Source organism: Danio rerio, chromosome 13, assembly GCF_049306965.1.
Source record: "Danio rerio strain Tuebingen ecotype United States chromosome 13, GRCz12tu, whole genome shotgun sequence".
In the NCBI taxonomy this organism is placed as follows: domain Eukaryota; kingdom Metazoa; phylum Chordata; class Actinopteri; order Cypriniformes; family Danionidae; genus Danio; species Danio rerio.
In genome coordinates this window covers 19,713,887-19,726,126 of record NC_133188.1, presented here as the reverse complement: position 1 = coordinate 19,726,126, position 12,240 = coordinate 19,713,887, and the positions used below count along the sequence as shown (strand labels likewise).

The 12,240-nt window shown below is 36.8% G+C and overlaps 1 protein-coding gene across 2 annotated transcripts in view; it reads left to right on the top strand.

The window, feature by feature from the left end:
* Nucleotides 1-12,240, top strand: part of vdac2 (voltage-dependent anion channel 2) — a 259,631-nt gene that overhangs the window by 233,245 nt on the left and 14,146 nt on the right. Inside the window, exon 1 of one of the 2 annotated variants that reach the window (NM_199585.3) lies at nt 11,214-11,425. The exons of the other annotated variant lie outside the window; for it this stretch is intronic. The gene's annotated coding sequence lies outside the window, so the exon portion shown is untranslated. Of the gene's footprint in view, nt 1-11,213; nt 11,426-12,240 lie in introns of those variants that run through there. 2 annotated transcript variants of the gene reach the window in all.

The window sequence follows — 12,240 nt, the reverse complement described above, 5'->3', positions numbered from 1 at the left end:
TAGTCCTGTGTGATATCAACACAATCTCACGGCAATTCATAACTTTTTCATTTAGTGGCTAATTCGTATGAATTCGTACGATCTAATTCGTACAATTTAGTACGATTTGCTTTTCCCCCAATGACGGTTGGGGTTAGGGGTGGGGTTAGGTGCCACGCCTCCTTTTTAAAATCGTATCATTTCGTAAGACTGAAATCATACGAATTCGTACGAATTAGCCACTAAACTGGCAAAACGTAAAATACTTACGTTTTCTCGTGAGATCAGGCTGGTGATATACAGTATCCAGCATTTTAATGTAGGATTTTCTAGGGGATCCATACACTATACTTTCATCATATTTTCCATTTGGGATCCGATCATGGTTCTATAAAGACAAAGCATTGTAGTACAATCTGCACCCCATTTAGTGATGGTCAGAATTTTAAGGATGTCCAATTTTTTTCAAAGTTTTTGTTTTTAAGAGTTTGATGTGTGGAATAAATGAGAGCTAATTATCCAAGGTGTGTGAGAAATGTAGTTTCCTTTACAATTTTTATAGGTTCTTCTTCCAAGAAGAGACTTGGTTCTGGGTGAAGAGAACGTAATGACAAAAATGCATGCACACAGTTTTTGATCTGCATGGAGAACTTAAATCCATTTTTGACTGACCAGTCATGCATTTTGTTAAAGAGCCCATATTGGGTTTTTGAAAATCCCCTTCCATGTAGTGTGTAACACAGCTCTAAGTGAAGTGGCTTAAATCTGGCTTAAAGTGGCTTAAAGGCTCAAATCTGTAAGTGTACAGTGTTAAAAACTGTTGATTCAGCTACAAAAGAGTCGACTCATAGTGCTTCAAACGAGTCGTCTTGATAACGAGTCATTAGGTGTTTCGCCATGACGTGACAACGAAGTTATTCACGCTCACGCGCAAACCCGGGAGATTTGAAACCTGCGGCCCCGCCCTCTAACACAGAATAAGCCACAAACAACACACACACACACACACACACACACACACACACACACACACACACACACACACACACACACACACACACACACACACACACACACACACACACACACACACACACAGGTCGATTGAAGTCTCAGCATAAGCCCTGCTTGAGCAGTGGGAAACTACTGGAAACTTCTGGAAACTACATGCTACAAAGAATAATTTGTTTGTTAAAGGAAGGATCAGTAAAGAGTAATGATGGACATGTCAGCACATGGATCGGTTTCTTCCTCCATTTCTCAAGTGTAAATACGTGCGATTAAAGTTGTTGCCGCGTTTACTCTAGCTTGCAAATGTATTTAGTTGTGATTTGTTACTTGTAACCGTGTGTACCGTTTCAGGTTAACTCGCTATATTCTCATACCGCATGCAAAGCCACGTTAAAAAACGCGACGCGTGCTGCTTTGTATACGTTCCGTCGAGGAGGGTGTGTGTGTGTGTGTGTGTGTGTGTGTGTGTGTGTGTGTGTGTGTGTGTGTGTGAAAATAGCAGAATGTGACAAGCTAGGAGATCTCCTCGCCAGTTCTTGGAGTTTTTGCTCAGTAAAATAGTTAGCTGCTGGGCATTTCACTCTGTCTCTCGCTGAAGGCAGTCAGTGTCGACCAATCGCAACAGACTGTCATTGGTCCAATCAGCGCAGATTAGCTTCACGCTAAGGAGAGGTTTGGGAACAACTCAATTACTGGACCATTCATATGGGAGTCGCTGGGATAATTAGGTAAAAATAAATGCACATTATAAGACCATGAAAGTGTTTTTTGACCTTGCATGCATATTAGACTGTTGTTGGAGACCCTTTACAAACATAATATGACCTTATTTCATGTATAATATGGGCTCTTTAATACCAAGTTGTAATTGTCTTTCAATATTTTCCATGTTTCTTCTCCTGTAACCGATGCACAAATCATCCACATAAAGACTACAGAATACGTTTAGACCAATAGCATTTACAATGCTATTGATTTTGATGTTAAATAATGTAAATGATAATATACTTCACTGTGGCACACCAAGTTCTTGAATATGTTTATTTGACAGAGTTGTTCCTATCTGAACTCGAAAACACCTGTTTGTTAAAAAATTTGAGATGAAAACAGGTAGACGTCCTCTAAAACCCATTTCATACAAGCCTTTTTAAATGCCATCTCTCCAAGTGGTGTCATATGATTTTTCCAAGTCAAAGAATATTGCTACAGTATGTTCTTTGTTAATAAAACCATTTCGCACATAGGATTCTAGTCTCACAAGATGATCTATTGTGCTTCTTACTCTTCTGAAACCACACTGATGATTATAAATATTTTGATCCTTCTCTGTGACCACACAAGTCGATCATTTATCATTCTTTCCATTATTTTACACAGACAGCTATAAGGGCTATAGGGCAGTAATTATTGGCATCTGAGTGGTCTTTACCTGGTTTAGGTATAGGAATGGTTAAAGATTCTTTCCAACAAGATGGTATCTTTCCAGATGTCCATATATAGTTAAAAATATTCAGTGTTGGGAGTAATGTGTTACAAAAGTAATGTATTACAGTAAAAAAAAATTCTGTAACGCAGTAGTGCAAGGCATTACTAATACATTTTCAATAATATTTTACTCGGTAAATATGCCCGCAAGACATAAACAAATAAAAAATATTGCAGTTCTATTCCCTGTTGGTGGTTAGTGAATATACACATGTGTTGTCATTAAGCTCCCTCTGGCTATTGGAACTTTTTACTTTGAACGCGGAATGATTTCAGCCTCTGAGCTCGAGGTCTGAGGTTACTGGCTCAGCCCGGTTCGCAGTAATGTTAAGCCCTAACGCACAGCGGAAAAGTAGCAAATAAATGAAAATGGCAGAAGACTGTACATTCGTGAGATGGACGTACATGCATATGACGTTTTTTCACTGACAAATGTCATAAGCGCAGTATTACAAGTCGAGAGCGCATTCATGTAAAACGAGCGAGCGAACGCACCTGTTTCTAGGCTAAGGGAGCATGGGGCACAAAGTAACGTGGAGTTAAATGTATTTGCTCAGGGTTAATCCTGGCATGCTTCCGAGGTTTTTACCACAGTGTCGGCAGACGTCTTCCTGGCAATCATTATAAAGGTTCGGCGGAATTTGGATGAGAAACACGGGAGAAACCATTTTTGCAGCATAAAAGTATTTTTTATCATAGTCGATAATTTTTATTTTTAAAAAAAATCTGTGAAAGTATATACGTAAATATTGTTGTGATCATCGCCTTCTAGGCTAAAAGATGAAACCATTTCGAAAGATGTGAAAAACACACAGTGACTGCAAGCCAGTTTTGAGGAAAACATGACGCAGCGGGGTTAGTTGTAACAGAGTGTTACAATTAAGCCAAACACTGTTGGACACCAATTAAACTAACAAAATATGTTTTTGAATTTTGAGAACTTTTTTAATAAAAATGTTTTTTAATCGAAAATATTTTTAATAGAAAAAATATATATTTTATTGCTAATAATCCGTTATTCGTTAATAAAACCGTTAATAAATCAGCAATGCGCAGGACTGGATGACAGAAAAGAAGGTAGTTTCTGATGGTTATACTCACCCAAAAAAATGCTGTTTGCACGATTTGATTAATATCATTATATCCAAATAATAAATAAATTATTATTAAAAACTCTGCTGTGTATTGTTTTTAGATAATATCCAAATCCATGCACATTTCATGCACAAACCCATCATTTAAACTTGACAAAAACTCTCTCGACAGCTGAAGGTTACAGGCTGCTGTGTCTTTAATATGGTGTAAAGATTATTTTGTGTTATTGAAACATCAAGGAGGACGCAGAAGAGAAATATCCCTTATAAATTTAACTACTTTATTTATTTTATGCAACATGTAGTGTAATGCGGCACGCCATCTTTACCAGACTCTGCAAACTCCGCCTCTCCTGTCACTCCGCCCTGAAGCCACAGCTGGCCCTCTTTTGCCAAGGTATTCTGCGGGCAAAAAAGGCTGCCCTGAAGAAGCCTAGCTTTGGCCCGGCCCTAGAGGTGACAGTGGAAATGTGACTGGCCCTGGCTCACCTGCTCGCTTTAGGCATGATGGCTATTGTCATCATATTTTTTTTAATTTTGAGTGTAATGTTGAGAACTTTTTACATAAAAATGTTTTTAATCGAAAATATTTTTAATAGAAAAAATATATATTTTATTGCTAATAATGCAAATAAATGCATTATATAAAAATGGATAAATGGGTATTAATGCTAATTGATTCAAATGTGTTTATCCAATAAACATTTAAAAAAATAAACATGCTGTGCTAGAATGAAGAAAGAAACGAGCCAGTTACTAAGGAAATATAGCTACTATTTAAAGTAAACAGAAATTAAATGAACTGTGTGAAATCTGCCTTTGTAAGCATGTGTTCGACTCTCCCCTATAATACCTTATCAAGTGTTTCCCTTATTTCTATTAGTTACATTTCTGCTTGCATTAGTTATATTTTGTTTAAATGTTTTTAAAATTAAATGTATTTTTTACATGCAACGTCTATTTTCTGTGTATCTTAAGTGTTTGAAACTCCAAACATCTCATCATATAACATACAGCCAAAACATTATGATTAATTGGATTAAAAATGTATATGCAAGTCTTTTTTTTATTATCTTGGTTATTGTAAATAAATAGTGTACCAATATAGGTCATATCAAAAAGCACAAAAGGAAGAGGGAACACAAGACACAATTTGTGAGTCTGCATATTATCTTACTGAGAGAGCAGTGTACTGAGAGCTCACAAGCATGTTTGTCCACAAACAGAGGAAATTGGTGCACAAGCTTTATACTAAAAAAGCAATGTTCATCATGCTCACTTTGTGCATGACAGTTTTGTGTTGTAAGCCACTTGGATTTAAAGTGAATAAAATAATGGCAACAATAAGAAAATTAAAAAAAATCTCTTGTGTCTAATATGAATATTGTCAAGCTACTCACAGATATAATCACTCTACCTCTACAATACTTTTAACAGACTTGAGCCTTCATGTTGACAATACTATATTGTTAGTAGCCTGGATAGGTCACAGTCATTCTGCTACATCATATCACTTTCTACTGGATGTAAAATGCTCTGCAGTACATTTGGTTATTTTAGAATGTAAAGTTTTAATTTTGTAGTTATTTTGGTGAAAGTAACTAAAAAGTAATAGAGTCATGTACCATATTACAATTTTGAGACAGTAATATTGTAATGTAAGGGATTACTTTTAAATAACTAAACAGTAACAAGAAATCAGTAACGCATTACAGTTTAAAAGTAACTTACACTGAAAATATTTAAAAGGATGTACAACACATCATAGGTTAAGTGCTTTAGAAAATGATAATGGACTTTATCAGGTCTTTTGAATTTGTCAAAGCTATTTGTAGTTCTTCCATTGTTGTATATTTCAGCATTATCAGAGGAAAAGTCAATCTGGCTTTGTTCTTGTTGCATTTGTATTCTTTGGAATTGAGGAAGACGATTTTCTATGAATGAGTTTCTTTCAAAAGTTTCTGCAAGGTTGTTGTCAATTTCTTGTTCGGCAGTTAGTTGGGTGCTACGACTATTTATGTGACATATTTGTGATCCACCTTCTTTGTTTTTTATTTTTCATATCATATTCCAGATTTTCTACGTTGGTGTCTGTGAAGTAAAACTTGATATTTAATATTTCCAGCTCTGTTTCTCGGATTGAATAAAAGTCCTTCTTGATTATGATCTTAATATTTTCAATTTAATGAGGTTTTCATTCGTAAGATGTGTTAAATATTCTTTCTGCCTTTTTTTCCGTTCTTTTATGGTCTTTTTGCAGTCGTCATCAAACCAGGGATCATTTCATTGATAGGGGTGTCCTGATGTTTTTGGAATGGTTTCTACAGCTATTTCAATCAGTTTGTTTGTAAAAACTATTACTGAATTATGGTTTACCTGGTCCATTTCTCTGTATTTCACATTGCATTGATTTTCAAAACTGCACCAGTTTGCTTTTTTAAGGTTCCATCTTGGAGATTTTTTGTCTTTGAGTAGCTAATGAAGTAATAATCAATGGAAAAATGATCACTTCCACTTAGGTCATTCCAGTACACCCCATTTTGAAAATTAATATTTTTATCCATTTCTCAGAGAATATTGGCAATGTATTTTTGTGCATTTAAACAAAACAGATTTATTAAACAGATGTATTTATTAAAATAATATATAAAACACAAACACAACTCTAAACACAATCTTTTAAAAATCTTCATTAGCTGCATTTCCACTGTCGGGCCAGTGCGAGCCAGGGCTTTTAATCGGGCTGGGCTGTGCCAATAGCCCTGGAGCATGAGCAGTGAAGCCAAAATCATGTCAGGTTTCCACTGTCGGGCTGGTAGCTAACAGCACATCACGCAAACCCCACCCCCAGAACATCCCCCGAATCAAACGTCACACAACCCGCCTAGTTCAGTGGGAATCAGGCAGACAGATGAAGCACATCTTCGCATCATCAGAAAACGATTAAAATAAAGACAACCGAAACAAACAAATGACACGGTACTGTACAGCATTACATTGTCTATACGCATAGGCCTACGTATTTTCATTCATTATATTTGTTTAATGGCCAACCGACATTGGCGTCATGCATCAAGTGGTCTCACCACAAACTGAAGGACCCAGCGCAACATCCATTATATAAAACCATAGAAATTTTATAACATCCTTGTTTTGATAGACGCCGTCAAACATTCACCCCAAAAGTGGCGGAGAGACCTAAAAAATATACATTTTTTACCTAGGCTATATAACACTTAATAGGTAATCTCTTTATTTAAGAGAATAAATGAAGGATGTTGAGTTAAGTAAATAAACCAGTTAAGCGTTCCAGGACCAAACAATAAAATATAGGCTATATATCGTTGTGCTCAGCAGCTATCCACTAATAAAGTTCTAAAATTTTACAACGCATCATATGAAAACATAAACATTTGTTTGAGGACATGAAACACATTTTTTACATGCAGTTTTTCCCAATCCGTTAATAAAGCAGCACTGCGCAGGACTGGATGACAGAAAAGAAGGTCGTTTCTGATGGTTATACTCACCCAAAAAATGCTGTTTGCAAGATTTGATTAATATCATTGTATTCAAATAATAAATAAATTATTATTAAAAACTCTGTTGTGTATTGTTTTTAGAGAATATCCAAATCCATGCACGTTTCATGCACAAACCCACCATTTAAACTTGACAAAAACTCTCGACAGCTGAAGGTTACAGGCTGCTGTGCTGTGTCTTTAATATGGTGTGAAGATTATTATGTGTTATTGAAACATCAAGGAGGACGCAGCAGAGAAATATCACTTATTTTATGCAACATGTAGTGTAATGCGGCACGCCATCTTTACCAGACTCTGCAAACTCCGCCTCTCCTGTCACTCCGCCCTGAAGCCACAGCTGACCCTCTTTTGCCCAAGGTATTCTGCGGGCAAAAAAGGCTGCCCCACAGAAGCCTCGCTTTGGCCCCATTAGGCCCCAGATGTGACAGTGGAAACGTGACTGGCCCTGGCTCGCTCGCTCACTTTAGGCGCGATAGTGAAAAAGCGGTTATTGTCATCATGCATTAACTTGTTAATTGACTGTCAGTTTTTGTGCTTTGATGATTTTCTTAACTTCTGTAAAGTGTCAAGTTTTACAACTAAAGCTTTAGCTGTTCATTTGATTCTGACAGTATGAAATCTTGAGGAAAAAAAAAAATAACGGTTTTACAGTATTGTGCTGCTCTAAAATATGTTCGTCTTAGTGTCTGAGTAAAAAACGAATTCTAACGTTATTCCCCTTCTGAACACAATATATTTTATTTTGAGAAACATTTTAAATATTTTTGGAGCAGTAAACATGTCAGGCTAAATAATTCTAATGAATCATTGACTTTTGTCTTTATTTGTTTCAAAATATTCGGCTGGAGATAGCGTTACTATTTTTCTAAAAAAAAAAAATGTAAATAAAAAAAATGTTACACACCTTAGGAATGGTAGTAACGTAAGAACATTTTTGGCGATTTTAATACCTTTACTATTCAAAACCGTGGTATACCTTGAAAACGGTTATCGTCCCATGCCTAAATGTGCACACATAATTTCCATATGGCCATTATGATGATGATGCTGCAACAAACGTACCTGGCTGTTTATCAGACCCAAAGAGAAGAAAGCCGATCCAAGCAAACTCATTTAGGTGCTGATGAAAAGCTGTTCTCACATGCACCAACGAGTCTTGAACCAAACGAACTTCGTCGTCATTGTCCGCCCAAACACCATGCCTTGCTGTCCACTCCAACAATGTCTCAATCGTCCCACGAAGTGCAGTTTTTCACGTTTTGTAGCGGCGTTGCAATTGCACGCTTCTTGTGTAGCACGTTACGATTAGTTACGATCAAAAACTGTGCGCATCCTACCAACCTCTTGCTCAATGCAGTGCAGTCGCAGTTATAAAGTAGCGTACTGACACCTAGTGGCCAAATGCCATTACAAATAATGAATTTAAAAGAAAGATCTGTGATACCTATATATGCTGAGCATTTTATAACTGCATTTTAGTGACATTTTAAGCACTATTTTCAGCTGGATTTGCACCACACTTTTTGATACGCCAACATTTTTTCCTAAAGATTTAGAATAAAGAAATATGAATAAATACTTATTTTTAAAATACAATTTTATTATTTTATTATAAAACAAAAATCTGTTAAAGTTTTTAATTAAAAACTGTAGCTCATTTATTAGGCAAATAACAAACTAGCCAGCACATTCAACTTTCCTCAGTCACAATTTGGCCATTTGAAAAAAAAAATGTAAACAATAATAATAATGATGATGATGATAATAATAATGATAATATTAATAATATGGCAACACGGTGGTGCAGTGAGTAGCGCTCTCGCCTCACAACAAAAAGGTCGCTGGTTCGAGCCTCGGCTGGGTCACATGGCATATCTGTGTGGAGTTTGCATGTTCGCGCAGGTTTCTTCCGGGTGCTCCGGTTTACCCCACAAGTTTAAAGACTAAAGATGCGCTATAAGTGAACTGGGTAAGCTAAAATTGTCTTCAGTTTGTGTGAATGGAAGAGTATGGGTGTTTCCCAGTGATGAGTTGCAGCTGGAAGGGCATCCGTTGCGTAAAACATATATGCTGGATAAGTTGGCGGTTCATTCTGCTGTGGTGACCCCAGATTAATAAAGGGACTAAGCCAAAAAGAAAATGATTGAATGAACGAATAATAATAATGTAGAGCTTCACTATTTTTGCCTCTGTTGTAGGCCTACATTTGAAAATTCATGGATAACAAGAGCCAAATTAGTATTCATATTCATTTTAATTTGGGCCGCTTTTGGTGCTTCACACCTTTTTATCAGTCATTTTGTTTCAAGAATAAGGTCCTAAATTTTTTCTCCATTTCTAAGCAATACATAGCGAAAGATGACTTCACTTACATCAGATTGTGTGTTTTCTGGCATAGGATGTTGGACTCATGAAAAATAATTGTTTGCATTGGCCAAAGCTTAGCTGATTAGACGAGAGGGTGCTCGCTGCAGAGCCATTTGAGGAGAGGTGAGCTCCAGAGAGGGGGAGCATGAGCTGTCGCTCCTCCTCCTGTAAGCTGTTTTAATGCGTACACCAACCCCACCCCTAACCCTACCCCCAGTGACATCACTCGTAGAAGAAGTGCAAAAAAGGTGGAGCTCAAGCTTAAGCTCCCCCTCTCTGGAGCTCACCTCTCCTCAAATGGCTCTGCAGCGAGCACCACTTGGATTAGACAGCCAACAGAGGATTCTGCTTGGTCTCAATGCCTTTTTCTATGGGATATTTCAATATTTATGATAACATAGTAGTCAAACTCCCACATGAGGACAAATGAGCTCATGTGGGACAAATTCTGGACCTTTGTCAGTGAGGGGTGGGTCTTCCGAACCCCATCACCCCCTGGCTACGGGCCTGTTTTTATTTAACTGCACTATAGCAATAGACAATAAACAGTAGGTGACTACTGCTACTACTATTACTAATTTACAAATGTTTGAGTCATGAGTTTTGCGAAAACTACATCACTTTACAATATTGTTCCAGTAGTCAACTACTTTAGTTATCATTCAAGTACATGTGAATAATGTATTAGTAAATATAATTTAATACAACTGAGGCAGTTAACAGCCTTTCAAGAGTGTTTCAATGGCATACCTTTTAACTACTTCAGTTACCATTCAAGTAAATTTGAATAATGTATTAGTGAACATATTATAGTGTATTAGTGAAATTGAGCCAGTAAACAGCCTTTCAAGAGTGTTTCAATGGATGGTGTACCTTTTACACCATATGATGTAAAAACAACATACAAAAATCAAAGCTAATAGTGAAACTAAAATTTAAACTAATTAAATAAATAGTAAATATACAAATTAAAAAGCTATTTTGCATTAAGTTAACAAAATAACATCTTTTTATTTAACTGCAATATAAAAATTACAGAAGGTAACTACTGCTGCTACTTTTAATAATTTACAAGTGTTTATGAGTCTTAGGTTTTGTCAAAACTAATACACTTTACAATATCTTCCATTTGTTTACTACTTCAGTGATCATTAAAGTACTTATGAGTAATGTGTTAGTAAATATAATTGAATAGAACTGAGCCATTAAACTTGAAAATGGATGGTGTACCTTTTACACCATGATGTAGTCAACGTACAGAAATCAAAGCTAAATGTGAAACTGAAACTTAAACTGAATAAACAAAAAGTACAGATAAAAAATTAAAGTTAATTTTGCTTATGTTAATGAAATAACATCTTTTATTGAACTACAATATAACAATTACAGTAGGCAACTACTGCTACTACGCCAACTAATTTACAAATGTTTGAGTCATGAGCTTTGTCAAAACTGTAACACTTTTCATTATTGTTCCATTAGTTAACTACCTCAGTTACCATTAAAGTACATATTAATAGTGTATTAGTAAATATCATAAATGAGTAAAAATAATTTAATAGAACCGAGCCAGTAAACAGTCTTTTTACTAATGTTTCAATGGCGTACCTTTTACACTATATGATGTAAATTCAATGTAATAGCCCTTGTCTAAAAAATAACTGAGTCACAGGACATGCAGTATATTGGCGACTTAAATTGACGTACAGTAGCATGTCGCAATACCGCGCAAGCCACACATCTGTTCCTGGCCGTTAGCAATTACCGTCAGGCAGAGGTGAGGACAGCCCGGGGTCCTTGAGCGGGAGGCTGTCGGCACGGGTGTGTTACATTACAGTCTCCTTCAGTTCGCCCTCCAACTGGCCAGACCCTCCACATTGGCTCAGCGCTGGGAATAACTTCAGCAGCCGCGTTTCAATAACCGCACTCCACTCCTTTTAACAGGTAAGTCGCCGAGAGGAGCGGGAATCATATGTGGCTGAATTGAAAGCGTCGGAGACGTTAATTCGCAAGCTTTCTACTTCGTGTTAGCTAGCGCATTAGCACGCGTTAGCTGAGCTTGCTCGATATCTCTCTCTCTCACACACACGGTCTGTCTTACTGTAACGACCGGAGAGAAACAGATGAGCCTGTGATCGGTCATAGCGTGACATTAGCACAGCTCAGCAGCTTTACAGTCTAATCTATAGTGTAGCTTTAATTCAGATCAGTGCGGCTCCTGCTGACTTCTCTTGCATCCGAGCAGCACCAAAAATGCGTGACCTGAGTCACTCTCATCATATTTTGCAGCTCCTTTTCTTCACTTTTTGTTTGATTTAATTACAGTTAGTGTTGTACATCCCTCTGGTCCAGTCTTGCATGTGGCCTTCAGAAGCTTTCCTGCGGCTGCGTTAAATTGGGTAGTAAATCCGCAGTTCGCCTTGCCCTTACTTTGCCCTTTATAATAGAGCAGTTCCTGAACTCATCTATTAATTCAGTTTATTATTAGAGGGTAATAATCCTACACAATTTTAATAGGCATTTATGCCAAATTAATAGTATAGTATAATATTTTTTATTACATGTTTAAAGCGCCAAGGAGTATTTAAGTAATTATTTTTGTACTTCCTGAAAAGAAAGATCTGATGGATGGTATGCGCCTGACAAATCTGTGGGACCAGACATTCCTGTTACTCAATGACATTGAGGTAAAGTTGGTTTTATATTAGCACATCCGTACATTATTGAACTGACAACTTGTTACACGGTCCCTGTTAACC